Below are 15,606 nucleotides of genomic sequence, written 5' to 3'. Positions count from 1 at the left end.
TACCGTTCTCTGCAAGATGTGAAGCAACTTTTCCAGACAGCACATTCTCTGGACCTGTCTCCAGTTGAGCACGCTGTGTGTGCGAATCGACTGTGTTCCAGAGTCAGCGTCAGCTTTGACGCCTATGGAGGCTACAGTACGTACTAATATGTGTGTGTCAGCATGGTCGATACCTGGTACCTCAGAATCGATTGTGCTGTTGTTCTGTAAATGTCGTTTCATGTATTCCGTATGCACTGTTGCAACAATAAATCTTGAGTGAATTGGAAACATCTCAAAGGGTGTATTAATTTCTTTCCGGCAGTGTACATCAAGAAAAGCATTAATGAGAATCTCTTCTGAAGCAAGAATACTGTCTTGAGATAAGCTATGCCAGCACTGCTCAACCTGTTCACATAATTCTGTAAGAGTAGTTGGTTCACGACTCAAGTGTGTCACTCCTTGTCTCATCATATATCACACGTGCTCAACTGGAGACAGGTCCAGAGAATGTGCTGTCTGGAAAAGTTGCTTCACATCTTGCAGAGAACGGTAAGTTTCACGGACAGTTTGTGGGCGAGCATTATGCATGTTGCAAGAACGGCAAAAGAATGTGTCCAACAGCATTCTGCGCGTACTGATATCTGGTTAGCGTCCCCTCCAAGGTTAACGAGAGTGGTAGCTTACCTCACATCAGATCATAACACCTGGGTGGGGATAGTGTATCTTGGACGAATATACAGGGTGAAAAGTATTTAAACCGACAAACTCTGGGGGGGTTGTAGGAGACATCAAAACAAATATTTTTCCTTAACGTCATTTTTTCCTATGAGGATTATGTAAACCGGTGGAGGCCGTATTACTCTCTTCAGTCGTTAGAGGCCATATTACGATCTTCAGTTGTTAGAGGACGCATTACACTCTTCAGTTGTAGGCAACTGCTGTCCACCAGTGTAGTAGTGCATTGTCTCTGTTTATTAATGGAGCGATACACCTGGAGTGAGTACACTGATATGGTTGGTGCGTACTACGTAGCGCACCACAACGGACGAGATGCACAGCGGGTTTATCGACAACAATATTCTAATCGCCGTATCCTGCATTATACGATCTTTGCTGCTGTGTACCAACGTCTGCGTGACACCGGGTCATTTAGCAGATTACCTGGACAGGGACGCCGTCGCACGGTAAGAACGCTGCAATTTGAGGAAGCTGTCTTGCAGCATGTGGAGCGGGATCCTTCAATCAACACTCGTGCAATTGCACGTAACATGGAAACGAATCAGATGAATGTAAGAACAGTCCTTCGAGAGCAATTGTTACGTCCATTTCAGTTAGAGCATGTCGACAACCTGGAACCAGTTGATTGTCCACCCAGTGCACAGTTTTTGCAGTGGTACCTAGAACAGTGTGAAATGCATCCTACATTTCCAACCTCTGTGTTAAAAGTTCACCGATGAAACAGCGTTCGGGCGTGATGGAGTCTTCAACGTGCACAATTCGCATGTTTCGAGTAAGGATAACTCGTATGCCACAGTTACTAGCGCTCATCAAGTGCGGTTCTTCGTTAATGTGTGGGTAGGTGCTGTTGGGGACTGTTTAACTGGGCCGTATCTGCTACCTAGGCCATTAAATGGCAGGCACTATTACAATTTTCTCGCCAGAGCATTGCCAGAATTGCTGGAAGACGTCCCGCTCCCCACAAGACAACGTATGTGGTTCCAACGTGACGGGGCGCCGGCACATTTCAGTCGTCGTGTGTGACTATTCCTGGACCGACGGTTCCCAGAAACGTGGATCGGCACAGGTGGTCCTGTACCATGGCCTGCTCGATCCCCAGATATGTCCCCTCTGGACTTTTTTGTGTGAGGAGAGATGCGCAACCTTGTTTACACAACTCCTGTTGCATCAGAAGAGGATCTGGTTGCCAGGATAGTAGCATCAGCAGGGACAATTCAGGATACTCCTGAGGTTTTTGCACGTGCCAGACAGAACATGATCCGACGGTGTTACCTTTGTTTACGTGTCGGTAGAGGCATTTTTGAAAATCTACTGTAATTGAAATTGGGTTGTGTTAATGTGTTGTCTCTTGGTCATAAAAAAATGGAAAAGTGTTTGTTGGTTGATTAATTTGCCAGTTTAAATACTCCTCATAGGAAAAAATGACATTAGGGAAAAATATTTGTTTTGGTGTCCCCTACAACCTCCCAGAGTTTGTCGGTTTAAATACTTTTCACCGTGTACTCTGTCCGCCCCGGTAGCTGAGTGGTCAGCGTGACAGACTGTCAATCCTAAGGGCCCGAGTTCGATTCCCGGCTGGGTCGGAGATTTTCTTCGCTCAGGGACTGGGTGTTGTGTTGTCCTAATCATCATCATTTCATCCCCATCGACGCGCAGGTCACCGAAGTGGCGTCAAATCGAAAGACCTGCACCAGGCGAACGGTCTACCCGACGGGAGGCCCTAGCCACACGACATTTCCATTATTTACCGTGTACTCTGCGAGACAGCGCCCACCTGATCTACGTCGTACCCGCAGGCGACCATCACTTGCGTGCAGGCACAATCCGTTTTCATCGCTGAAGACCACGGCGCGCCATTCCAAGTGATCGTCTGACGGCACTAGTCGCGCCGTGCAAGTCGATGCTGTGGGTGAGTGGAAGACGGGCTAGAGGTGTGCGTGCCCGTACACCGACTGGTAACCACCGATCCCCAACAGGTCAGGTTAACACGTCTGGGCCCAAAAGCCCCCTTACCTGTGCTGTGGTAGCTGTACGATTTTCCACTGGTACCCTTACACTACGACAATTCTGGCGGGCGTCAGTGGCGCGTGGGCGTGCAGAACCTCGTCTACGGATGTGAGAATTTTCACGTGACCACTAACGCCAGCACTGTTGCACAACTTATGCAGCACGTCCGACATATGTGGCAATTCCGAAAGGACCACCCTGCCACTCGGAAGGGCACACATTTACACCGTTCAAACTCACTGTAGGGCGCTGCTTCTACTTGGCACGGTTTCCTGTTTGCTTCACACTGAGCCTTCTGGCAGTGAGCATTCCCTGGCTATCTGTAGGCGCACGACGTTAAAATCTACTATCCACCAGGTTGCATATGCCGTAATCAAAATCAGCGTCGTCTTTCTAGGTGTACTATTTTTTTTTCAAGTGGTGTATTTATTGTAACGTATGGTTCAAATGGCTCTGAGAACTATGCGGCTTAACTTCTGAGGTCATCAGTCGCCTAGAACTTAGAACTAATTAAACCTAACTAACCTAAGGACATCACACACATCCATGCCCGAGGCAGCGGTCGCTCGGTTCCTGACTGTAGCGACTAGAACCACACGGCCACTCCGGCCGGCTATTGTAACGTATTTAAAGTGGAAAGTGTCGTAGTTAATTACGAGGGTGAGTCAAATGAAAACAAATTTGTAATAACAAATCGAAATTTCGCGCCGTTATCCTGTATGTTGGTAAGTGTGCTACAAACAGCGTGTAGATTGGCCTGTAGGTGGCACCATAGTGCAGATGCACACATACCGTCGCAGTATCAGTATAAAGATAGCCGCCCCACTTGCGACTTGCACCAGGGAAGAACAGCGTTCTGTTATTCGGTTTTTGCTTAGTGACGGTGTGAATCCTATTGAAATTCATCGACGAATGAAGGTTCAGTACGGTGATGCATGTCCGTCACAGCAGCAAGTCTACGAGCGGAGTAGAAAGTTCGCAAATGGTGTGACTTCAGTGGAAGATGCTCCTCGTCCAGGTCAAGCACAACGAGTTGTGACCACAGAATATTGCAGCAGTTGAAGCCATAGTGAAGGAAGACCGCCGAGTGACACTGAATGACATCGCAGCATGTTTACAGATTAGCACATTGTGCATGATCTGCTCCAGTTTCACAAAGTGTCTGCAAGATGAGTGGCACCGCAGCTGGCTCCTGAAATGAGAGAACGACGTGTTGATGCTTGTGAAGAACTTTCTCGGCGCTTTGAACGAGAAGGTGATGGCTTCCTTGCAAGAATCGTTACTGCGGAAGAAACCTGGGTTCACTTCCACCAACCGGAAACGAAGAAAGAGAGCGAGGAATGGCGCCATTCCTCATCACCAAAACCAAAGAAGTTTCGAACAGAACTATCAGCAGGGAAGGTTATGCTCGGACGAAAAAGGCGTCATTTTGGAGCATTACATGCCTAGAGGGACCGCTGTCACCAGTGCATCATACACAGATCTCCTAAAAAAAAACATCTTCGGCCTGCAAAAAAATCAAAGCGACTTGGATTGCTGTCAACAGGTGTCCTTTTGCAACATGACAATGCAAGGCCCCACACTGCCCGTACAACAGTTGCACCAATCACAGACCTGCATTTTGAGTGTCTTCCTCATCCATCATAGTTACCAAACCTTGCCCCAAGTGATTCCCATACGTTTGGACCACTGAAAGACGCAATGGGAAGAAAGAAGTTACGTTCTGATGAAGAGGTACGCCACGCGGTACATGAGTGGTTGCGCGGACTACCAAAAGAATTTTTTTGTAGAGGAATTTATGCACTTTGTAAGCGCAAGAGGACTTGCATTGAGCGTGGGGAGGATTATGTTGAAAAGTGATACAGATTTGTACCACTTCTGCACAACAAATAATATTTAAAAAATATTTAAGGTTTTCATTTGACTCAGCCTCGTATGTAGTCTGGGTATTCTTGGGGACTACAGTCCTTTGGAGCATGGGTGTTGACCGCTGCTGAGAAAAATTCAGTCATTTCGTCGGGTGATACCAGGTTCTGATCTGGTTTTTCCAATACCAAACTAAAACGAGCGTGTCTGATCTTGACATTGCGATCGCATTGCTTTACCCTGTTTCTTCGTAGTGTTCTAGATTCAGATTTGCCTTGAAACGTCTGCGAGCAGCATCTCTGTTGTTCATGATTTGACGTACGTCATTTGTCAGATAAGGGGTATGAGTTTTTATTAGACGGATTGTACGTATGAGAGCGTGTTTTTTGTACAGAAAAGTGAGCTTATGAGGAGGTTAATCGATTTTGCCACAAATTGTGATTCGGCTGTTAGAGCGTCACGATCTGTATGTTTGATTTTCCTACGGGTTATATGAAGAGAGTTGAGCTTCGAATGCTATGAGAAGTTCACTAAGGATATCACACCACGTGCTGAAAGGTCTGGAGTCGAAGATTGACCTGTCACATTTCCAATCTTTTTTGTTGTTGTTGTAATTACTGCTATAAGACTGTGATAGTGCGCCTTGTAGTGGATAGTAGTGGAAGAATGTTCATGTTGTTGCAACTAAACGATCTTCTTACAATAAACGTGGAGGGAGCATCTCTCAACATGCGTATGTTCATATCTCTGTTTACTATGACGTGCTCGCACTGTCACTGAAGTGAATTTAATTCCGACTGAAAGGAAGTCAGTGTGCTGATTTTCGTCGGCAGTTTATAGATTCATCTGCTAAGCAGTTCTGTACAGGTCTTTCAATGTACGTATCTCTATGTCTCTTAATCCCCCCCCAACGCGTTTCTTGGGCCCGTCAGTTCTGAGGAAAGAACATCCGAGAGATGAACAAATACGGAATATATGTTTGCTTTAAGCCGTGTTTGAGTCAGGAAGATAGCGTGAAAGTTTAGTTGATTGGAAAGGAGCCTCAGCCTGTGCAAATAAGGGTTGGAAATTGCAATGCGTTACTAACAGGTCTGACGTATATTCCCAGAAGGCCTGCAAGAGGGCTTTTGACTACCTAAGGCGAGGGATAGTAACCCACCTTACCAGGTGCAGATGTGAAATTAAGCCTGTCGACACCAACCACTGCTAGCAAGAGGGGAAGGAGCAGATTATGTAAAGCAACAACGTAAGTGGCTTGCAGACCACTTTATAAAGAAAACGCTATTTTCAACCTAAAAGAATTAAAAATAAATACAGTATACAAACATATGTATACAATTTACAGAATACCACAGAAATAAAAGAGAAACGAGTCTGTTGTAATTCTTTTTAATTACATTGCAGTCAGCTCAAGACGGATAACCTATAATAACAGATGTTAACAGCTGCTGCGGAAAATGGCCACACAAACAAACGCAGAAGGTTCAAATGGTTCAAATGGCTCTAAGCACTATTGGACTTAACATCTGAGGTCATCAGTCCCCTAGACTTAGAACTACTTAAACCTAACCAACCTAAGGACATCACACACATCCATGCCCGAGGCAGGATTCGAACCTGCGACCGTAGCAGCTGATCGGAGCCGGATGAAGCGCCTAGAACCGCTCGACCACAGCGGCCGGCGAACGTAGAAGGAATATTCGTTGAGGAGAGATGTGGCTGAGATAGTGACATCTTTGAAATACTTCACGCCCTGTTTTACAGAACGTAATGTAATTAGTATATCGTTCAGAGTGGAAAGAAAGTATTTACAGCGCTGCCAGCAGACAAAAGTAAACTTAATAACTACTAGATCAGTATAAACACCCACAGTTGAAATAGAAATTGCTATAATTTCAACGGTTGTGATTTTTCTAATTATGAATTTAGGAAAGAGAGTGTGAGTAACGTGTCAAGAAAAAGAACAATAATCACAGTACTACTATCACGAACTAGTTGGGAATTTTTGGGTGAAGCACTGCAGTACCTACTTTCCCCAGGATATTGAGCAGTCAAGCCACTATAGCGGCAATCTATCCCGAATGACTAGTAATAGTGACTTAAAACAATGAAAACTATTGTAATCGGTCGCATGTTGTACAAACATACAACACTCGTGTTAATGACGCTTTTCTTTACCTTCTAACCTCAAACCAATTATTACTCCTAATATTCGCAGATATACTCGAAGAAACTGACATCAAAACAGGCCTCTAACTACGGAACTCTGTGACGCTCAGATTCTTTTACGTGGTTTTTGGTAAGAGACAAGGGCTTCAAGCTATTTTCTGTCTGCATGTAGAGAGTAGTGCCATGGTGGCTGCCTGCAGACAACATTGCAACTTTGTACCTTCAAGTAAAGGTGTCAGCTAATTTTAATTTTAATTTTAATTAAACGATACGTTCATAATAGACTGGGTGATGTATATAGTTGCTTTTTTTTTTTTTCTACGAAGTTAATGTTCTTGTAACAAGAAGGTCATTTACTGTATTCTCTGTTCAACGTTCAGAACGGGATGGACAGTGAGCTTCCGTCTGGACGAGAGCCGCTTCGTTAAGCGACGTTGCGATGTCGGCAGGGAAACACACGGGCGCAACTTTTTTATCAGTGACGGCGCAGCAAACCCAGCGGCAGGTCAGATAACAAAAGCCGACGGACAGTGGCGAGCCGTGCCGTGTCTGTGTGGGCGGCCGCTGTGCTATCTGGGCGTCCACCGACGCCGCCGGAAGTCAAGCCAGCCAGCCAGCCAGCCAGCCAGCCTGGCAACTCTCAATGTCCCCACTGCACGAGCGGGCTCTGCCTGCCTGCTGCCGCTCGCTAAAGCAGACTCCACAGTGACACGCGATCGCACTCCCACACTTCCAACTCTTTCTTACTGTCTACAGTCTGAGTACCCGTCGCTGTCCGGCTATGTATTTATTCGAGTTCTATGAGTACACGCCCTCCTTTCTGTCCATCTCCTACTCACCTCTCTCTCTGTCCACCCTTCCACCCTCCACTCTCTATCTGCACCTCCCCCTTTTCTCCCTCCATCTCTTCTTCTCCTTTCTCTCCATCACCTCTTCCCTTTCTCTCTGCATTTCCTCCTCCCTGTCTTCACTCATCCACCTCCTCCTCCACCCTCTCTAGTTCCATCTCCTTATTCCCCACTACCTGTCAGTCCATCTCCTCCTTTCTTCTTCTCTCTGTCCACAGCCTCTTCTTTCATTCTTCTGCCTAAGTCCTCCTCCACCCGTATTCCAGGGAAAGCGTCTTCGATTAGCCGTGTGTTCAAGCCCCATCACTGCTTAAATTTTGAATGAAAATCATCGTCAATGGCGGCCAAAGACTAAGTCCCGCATCTCAGCCTGTATAATTTTCTGTGTACCAATGAGACGGCTTTACAGTATTTTGACCACAGGTATGGCACCAAAAATTTCCGCAGTTAGCAACATTTTTTCAGTATTAATACACTACTGGCCATTAAAATTGCTACGCAAGAAGAAATGCAGATGATAAACGGGTATTCATTGGACAAATGTGTTATACTAGAACTGACATGTGATTACATTTTCACGCAATTTGGGTGCATAGATCCTGACAAATAAATACCCAGAATAACGGCCTTGATACGCCTGGGCATTGAGTCAAACACAGATTGGATGGCGTGTACAGGTACAGCTGCCCATGCAGCTTCAACACGATACCACAGTTCATCAAGAGTAGTGACTGAAGTATTGTGACGAGTCAGTTGCTCGGCCACCATTGATCAGACGATTTCAATTGGCAAGAGATCTGGATAATGTGCTGGCCATGGCAACAGTCGAACATTTTCTGTATCCAGAAAGGTCCGTACAGGACCTGCAACATGCGGTCGTGCATTATCCTGCTGAAATGCAGGGTTTCGCAGGGATCGAATGAAGGGTAGAGCCACGGGTCGTAACACATCTGAAATGTAACGTCCACTGTTCAGAGTGCCGTCAATGCGAACAAGAGGTCACCGAGTCGTGTAACCAATGGCACCCCATACCATCACGCAGGGCGATGACGAATACACGCTTCCAATGTGCGTTCACCACGATGTCGCCAAACACGGATGTGACCATCATGATACTGTAAACAGAACCTGGATTCATCCGAAAAAATACCGTTTTCCCATTCGTGCACCCAGGTTCGTCGTTGAGTACACCACCGCAGGCGCTCCCGTCTGTGATGCAGCGTCAAGGGTAACCGCAGCCATGGTCTCCGAGCTGACAGTCCATGCTGCTGCAAACGTCGTCGAACTGTTCGTGCAGATGGTTGTTGTCTTGCAAACGTCCCCATTTGTTGCCTCAGGGATCGAGACGTGGCTGCACGATTCATTACAGCCATGCGTATAAGATTTCTGTCATCTCGACTGCTAATGATACGAGGCCGATGGGATCCAGCACGGCGTTCCGTATTACCCTCCTGAACCCACTTATTCCATATTCTGCTAACAGTCATTGGATCTCGACCAACGCGAGCAGCAATGTCGCGATACGATAAACCACAATCGCGGATGGCTACAATCCGACCATTATCAAAGTCGGAAACGTGATGGTACGCACTTCTCCTCCTTACACGAGGCACCACAACAACGTTTCATCAGGCAACGCCGGTCAACTGCTGTTTGCGTATGAGAAATCGGTTGGAAACTTTCCTCATTTCAGCACGTTGTGTGAATGGTCTGAAAAGCTAATCATTTGCATATCATTGCATCTTCTTCCTGTCTGTTAAATTTCGCGCCTGTAGCATGTCATCTTCGTGGTGTAGCAATTTTAATGGCCAGTAGTGTATAGCGAAGAAGGCAATTCATCTGACATGCCCTCTCTTGCAGCTGAACTTTCTCACTGCCAATGCGCTGGATTCCAAGTTGGTTTTCTCTGAAAACTAGCCTTTGGCTCCTCCCCACTGCCAAATGATAACTGTTAAATAATTACAAGTTCCACTGCGAATTTTCGACAAGATATCTAACTGCTTCCAGTAGATTATCAAGGCTTCCTCATTTATCGGGATATAGCGAAGTGACCGCTGTACCACTCCACTCTCTTCTGGTAGGACTTCCCGTCACGCAAACGGAGTTTTTTCGTCAACAGTTATGGTCGAGTGGCTCGGCTTGTTAAATTTGCGAGTTAGCCCAAACTCAAGTGTTCGTCCGCTGTGTTACCTCATTTCCTCAAGAAGATAGCGAGACCACTCGTAGCGTGAAGTGAGTGAACCACTGTGCAGCCAGAAGTAGGAAGGACGCACGGCCCAGATAATGTCACAGTTCGACCGGCGAAGCAGTTGTCCGCACAGGGTCGTCCCATTTCCTGGTTCCTAAGCTGAAAGGGTGTTCGTCCCCGCGGACCTTAAGGGATCACAATTTTGCCGTTCACAAGCAGACTTCCCGTCTGGAATTCACCAACTCCAAGAAAATCACCGAAAAAATTACGTGCTATGTCCACAAGTATATAACTCTGAAGGAAAAAAACGTAACACCAAAAAAATAATTAGAGTATGAAATAGGAATTAACATAACAAGATCACAGGTCAATATAAGTGCGAGATAACCTTTTGCATATGTGAAATGCTGGTACATTAATAATCGGTGTAACCTCCAGACATTGAATGCAAGTTTGCAGAAGCGCACGCATTGTACAAGTACCGGACGTCATTTTATGGGATGCAGTTCAATGTCTGTTGCACTTGGTCATGTCTATGGGCGCAATTTTTTTTTCTTTTTTTTCCCATCAGACTACCGGTCTCGGCCTATAATGCCACTATGGCTCCAGTATATTAGGACATGTTTTCATAAAACAGATCTAAAGATGGTCATTATAGGACCGGTCGTGGTCTTGCGGTAGCGTTCTAGCTTCCCGCGCGCGTGGTTCCGGGTTCGATTCCCGGCGGGGTCAGGGATTTTCCCTGCCTCGAGATGACTTACGAAATCTCAACACAGATCATAACTCCAGGTGTAGATCCAATGTGTCTAGCACGCAGACAGGTTGGTTGCAGGTGCTCAGCCGCCCTTCTCCTAACCATCACACTGCCATCACTGGCACCGAGACAGAGCCACTTTTCATCAGGAAACATAATAGATCTCCACCCTGCTCTCCAATTAGCTCTCGCTTGACAGCAGAGAAGTAGCAAATGGTGGTGGCTTGGGGCCAGTGGAATGCGCGCTACAAGGCGTCTGGCTCAGAGATGTTCTTGGAGTAACCGATTTCTAAGAGGTCGTTGTGTCACTGCGCTGCCAACTGCTACTCATATTGGTGCTGCAGATGCGGAACGATGCGCCAGAGCCATATGCCGAGCTCAATGATCTTCCCTTTCGGTAGTGCCACGTAGCCGTCCAGAGTCCAGTCCTCTTGCTACCGTACATTCTCGTGAACACCGCTGTCATGTGCATCTACATCTGCATCAACATCTACACGGTTACTCTGCAATTGACACTTAAGTGCCTGGCAGAGGGTTCATTTAACCATTTTGATACTACTTATCTACCATTCCACTCTCGAATGTCGCGTGGGAAAAAGGAACACCTAAATCTTTCCGTTCGAGCTCTGATTTCCCTTATTTTATTACGATGATCTTTCCTAGCTACGTAGGTGACCGTCATCAAAATATTTTCACGTTCGGAAGAGAAAGTTGGTGATTGAAATTTCGTAAAGAAAACCGCCTTTGTTTCAGTGACTGCCACCCAACTCGCGTATCATATCAGTGACACTCTCACCCCTATTGTGCGATAACACGAAACGAGCTGCCCTTCTTTGGACTTTTTCGATGTCCTCCGTCAATTCTCCCTGGTAAGGATCCCACACCGCGCAGCAATATTCCAGCAGAGGACGGAGAAGTGTAATGTAGGCTGTCGCTTTAGTGGGTTTGTCGCATCTTCTAAGTGTTCTGCCAACAAAGCGCTGTTTCGTCTTCCCTATAATATTATCTATATGGTCTTTCCAATTTAAGTTGCTCGTAATTGTAATTCCTAGGTATTTAGTCGAATTGACAGCCCTAAGATTTGTGCTATTTATCGTATACCCAAAATTTATCGGATTTCTTTTAATACGCATGTGGATGACCTCGCACTTTTCTTTGTTTAGTGCCAGTTGCCACTTTTCGAAAAATGGTTCAAATGGCTCTGAGCACTATGGGACTTAACATCTGTGGTCATCAGTCCCCTAGAACTTAGAACTACTTAAACCTAACTAACCTAAGCATATCACACACATCCATGCCCGAGGCAGGATTCGAACCTGATACCGTAGTGGCCGCGCGGTTCCAGACTGTAGCGCCTAGAACCGCACAGCCACACCGGCCGGCTGCCATTTTTCGCACCATACAGAAATTCTCTCTAGATCATTTTGTAATTGAAATTGGCTACATTCCTGCCTAGTCTTTCTGCAGTATCCCAAATGGAACATACAGCCCCTCGCAGCCCAATTACACTATCTCGGCCAAACTAAGTGAGGTGTTGGTCATGGCGACTTCTCAACTTTAAGGCATTCTTGACTAACATCAACACAGCAAGCCCAATCTCAAAGGTAACTGCCACTACCGTTACAACGTGTATTTATAGCAAACCTGATTTGTATCCTCGTAGTGGCGATACTAGCGCCATCCTTACGCGACTTGTGCGAAATTTTCTGGTGTAAAAACACGCCTGAAAACTTTCTTTTACATCACATAACTCCTTCTCAGTGCCGCGATTTTTTCCGTCAACGTATTTAGAGGAAGAAGTAAGATATTAGTCCTAATTAGTTCGCATCCTAATTTCTTCAATCCTTGACGTTCCTATCTACACTATTGGCCATTAAAATTGCTACAGCACGAAGATGACGTGCTACAGACGCGAAATTAAACCGACAGGAAGAAGATGCTGTGATATGCAAATGATTAGCTTTTCAGAGCATTCACACAAGGTTGGCGCCGGTGGCGACACCTACAGCATGCTGACATGAGGAAAGTTTCCAAACGATTTCTCATACACAAACAGCAGTTGACCGGCGTTGCCTGGTGAAACGTTGTTGTGATGCCTCGTGTAAGGAAGAGCGCCTGCGATGGTGTACTCAACAACGAACCTGGGTGCACGAATGGCAAAACGTCATTTTTTCGGATGAATCCAGGTTCTGTTTACAGCATCATGATGGTTGCATCCGTGTTTGGCGACATCGCGGTGAACGCACATTGGAAGCGTGTATTCGTCATCGCCATACTGGCTTATCACCTGGCGTGATGGTATGGGTTGCCATTGGTTACACATCTCGGTCACCTCTTGTTCGTATTGCCGGCACTTTGAGCAGTGGACGTTACAGTTCAGATGTGTTACGACCCGTGGCTCAACCCTTCATTCGATCCCTGCGAAACCCTATATTTCAGCAGGATAATGCACGACCGCACGTTGCAGGTCCTGTATGGGCCTTTCTGGATACAGAAAATGTTCGACTGCTGCCCTAGCCAGCACATTCTCCAGATCTCTCACCAATTCAAAACGTCTGGTCAATAGTGGCCGAGCAACTGGCTCGTCACAATACGCCAATCACTACTCTTGATGAACTGTGGTATCGTGTTGAAGCTGCATGGGCAGCTGGTCGTGTATACGCCATCCAAGTTCTGTTTGATTCAATGCCCAGGCGTATCAAGGCCGTTATTACGGCCAGAGGTGGATGTTCTGGGTACTGATTTCTCAGGATCTATGCACCCAAATTGCGGGAAAAGGTAATGACATGTCAGTTTTAGTATAATATATATGTCCAATGAATACCCGTTTATCATCTGCATTTCTTCTTGGTGTAGCAATTTTAATGGCCAGTAGTGTATAAAGGCGACCATTCATCTAGTGAAAGAGATCGATCTCACATGAGACGAATCAGTCCAGCAGTAGACTGTCACGTATCAGCTGGACACACGGCTGTCAGTACGACTGTCTCTGCTGCCATGTCCAGGTAAGTCGCAACAGTGGTCACCGTGCTGACGGTCCTTGATGCGCCAGATGGCGTCGAACTATCCGTGCGGATACGCTTCTTGCTGCAAGCAATCCCATTTCTTTACACAAGGTTTGTGGCGTGTCTGTACAACCGTGCACTCGTCCGAGTGAATAATACGGCTGCCCTTTCGAGAGCTAGTCACGCGGGTCCGCTGAGGTCCTGCATGGGGTAGAGATCACGAAGAAGCAGAAGTATCACGGAACGCACCACTGTCTCGATAGGGCACTATCCGTCCGCTACCCAGTTTCAACACATATTGGTAAATTACACGAGACATAGAACGACCACCTCACAAAAAAGCATCAAAACGGGATTTATGAATGAGGAACTGCTGTGTAATTTATCCTGATATACAGAATGTAATTATGAAGCATACTAATTATGAAGAGGGCAAAGTGTTCCCTGAGCCACTGAAAAATTGCAGCTTTGTGTGGAACTGTGAGAAATGGCCTATTTTAGGGTATTCTGTTCCAAATATCCATTGCATACAATTACCTTCGATACGTTCACCCGAAAAATGGTTGCGATGGACCTGCATTTACTAATAGCGGATATTCCTGTCAACTGTGAAGCTGACTGTGATTCACAAGGTATGAGACTCGTCTCTGGTCGCTGTCCATTCGGGATTTTTTTACTTCCAATACTCTTGCTGTTGTGGTCTTCAGTCCAGAGACTGGTTTGATGCAGCTCTCCATGCTACTCTATCCTGTGCAAGCTTCTTCATCTCCCAGTACCTACGTCAACCTACATCCTTCTGAATATGTTTAATGTATTCATCTCTTGGTCTCCCTCTACGATTTTTACCCAACACGCTGCCCTCCAATACTACATTGGCGATTCCTTGATGCCTCAGAATATGCCCTACCAACCGATCCCTTCTTCTAGTCAAGTTGTGCCACAAACTCCTCCCCAATTCTATGCAATACCTCCACATTAGTTATGTGATCTACCCATCTAATCTTTAGCATTCTTCTGTAGCACCACATTTCGAAGGCTTCTATTCTCTTCTAGTCTAAACTATTTATCGTCCACGTTTCGCTTCCATATATGGCTACACTCCATACAAATACTTTCAGAAACAACTTCCTGACGTTTAAATCTATACTCGATGTTAACAAAGTTCTCTTCTTCAGAAACGCTTTCGTTGCCATTACCAGTCTACATTTTATATCCTCTCTACTTCGACCATCATCAGTTATTTTGCTCCCCAAATAGCAAAACTCCTTTACTACTTTAAGTGTCTCATTTCCTAATCTAATTCCGGCAGCATCACCCGATTTAATTCGACTACATTCCATTATCCTCGTTTTGCTTTTGTTGATGTTCATCTTATATCCTCCTTTCAGAACACTGTCCATTCCGTTCAACTGCTCTTCCAGGTCCTTTGCTGTCTCTGACAGAATTACAGTGTCATCGGCGAACCTCAAAGTTTTTATTTCTTCTCCATGGATTTTAATACCTACTGCGTATTATTATTTTGTTTCCTTTACTGCTCGCTCAATATACAGATTTAATAACATCGGGGATAGGTTACAACCCTGTCTCACTCCCTTCCCAACCACTGCTTCCATTTCATGCCCCCCTACTCTTATACCTGCCATCTGATTTCTGTACAAATTGTAAATAGCCTTTCGTTCCCTATATTTTTCCCCTTCCACCTAAAGAATTTGAAAGAGAGTATCCCACTCAACATTGTCAAAAGCTTTGTCTAAGTCTACAAATGCTAGAAACGTAGGTTTGCCTTTCCGTAATCTATTTTCTAAGATAAGTCATAGGGTCAGTTTTGCATCAGGTGATCCAACATTTCTACGGAATCCAAATTGATCTTCCCCGAGGTCGGCTTCTACCAGTTTTTCCAGTCGTCTGTAAAGATTTCGTGTTAGTATTTTGCAGCCGTGGCTTATTAAACTGATAGTTCGGTAATTTTCACATGTGTCAACACCTGCTTTCTTTGGGATTGGAATTATTATATTCTTCTTGATGTCTGAGGGTATTTCACCTGTCTCA

General features: G+C 45.7%; 1 protein-coding gene across 3 annotated transcripts in view; it reads left to right on the top strand.

Moving 5' to 3' along the window:
- The window catches only part of LOC124619745 (ankyrin repeat and IBR domain-containing protein 1-like), a 527,110-nt gene that overhangs the window by 140,037 nt on the left and 371,467 nt on the right, over positions 1 to 15,606 (top strand). The gene's annotated exons all lie outside the window — the stretch shown is intronic.

This window comes from Schistocerca americana, chromosome 6, assembly GCF_021461395.2.
Source record: "Schistocerca americana isolate TAMUIC-IGC-003095 chromosome 6, iqSchAmer2.1, whole genome shotgun sequence".
Taxonomy (NCBI): Eukaryota; Metazoa; Arthropoda; class Insecta; order Orthoptera; family Acrididae; genus Schistocerca; species Schistocerca americana.
This window is presented reverse-complemented; position numbering and strand designations above follow the sequence as displayed.